Source organism: Aplysia californica, unplaced genomic scaffold, assembly GCF_000002075.1.
Source record: "Aplysia californica isolate F4 #8 unplaced genomic scaffold, AplCal3.0 scaffold01798, whole genome shotgun sequence".
Classification (NCBI taxonomy): domain Eukaryota; kingdom Metazoa; phylum Mollusca; class Gastropoda; order Aplysiida; family Aplysiidae; genus Aplysia; species Aplysia californica.
Window position 1 is genome coordinate 21,609 of NW_004799068.1, and position 1,084 is coordinate 22,692.

Genomic DNA, 1,084 nt, shown 5'->3' on the forward strand with positions numbered 1-1,084 from the left:
GTTTTTTTCCTCATTAAACTATGTCCCCATGTACAAATTGCACAAGATCCAGGCTAGTCATCCAAATCGGGAACCATAAGCCATCATAGTTCTTCTCCTATTCCACCATCTACCTAGTTTTGTGAAATCTCTCTGGAATACGTCATCAGAACATGTCGTAGAAAGTATCACAGACTGGATTTCTTTTTAGTATCTTTCTAGTTTGTGATATCTCTCTGGAATACGTCATCAGAACATGTCGTAGAATGCATCACAAACTGGATTTCTTTTTAGTATCTTCCTAGTTTTGTGATATCTCTCTGGAATACGTCATCAGAACATGTCGTGGAATGTATCACAATCTGGATTTCTTTTTAGTATCTTTCTAGTTTGTGATATCTCTCTGGAATACGTCATCAGAACATGTCGTAGAATGCATCACAAACTGGATTTCTTTTTAGTATCTTCCTAGTTTTGTGATATCTCTCTGGAATACGTCATCAGAACATGTCGTGGAATGTATCACAATCTGGATTTCTTTTTAGTATCTTTCTAGTTTGTGATATCTCTCTGGAATACGTCATCAGAACATGTCGTGGAATATATCACAAAATGGATTTCTTTTTAGTATCTTTCTAGTTTGTGATTACGATCTCCCTTTTAGTTCGTTTCATATAGCACACTGTTTCTAATTTTGTGAAAGATCTCTCTGGAATGCGGCACCAGAACAGGTCACTGAATGTAATACTGACTGGATTTCATTTAGTTATTTTCCTATTTCACCATGTTTTTAGTTTTGTAAAAGACCTCTCTGGAATAATTATATACTTCATCAAAAGTTGTCATGGGATTTGTCACTAACTGGATTTCTTTTAGTTCTTTCCCTATTTCATCGTCTTTCTAGTTTTGTGACATCTCTCGGGAATACGTAATCAAAACGTGTCAGGGAATGTATCACTAACTGGATTTCACTTTAGTGTCTTTTTAGTTTTGTGATACATAAGGATACATTATAACATATATTCGGCTAGATCTCCCTTTTACTTCGTTTCATATAACACGATATTTCTAATTTTGTAAAAGATCTCTCTGGAATATACTATAC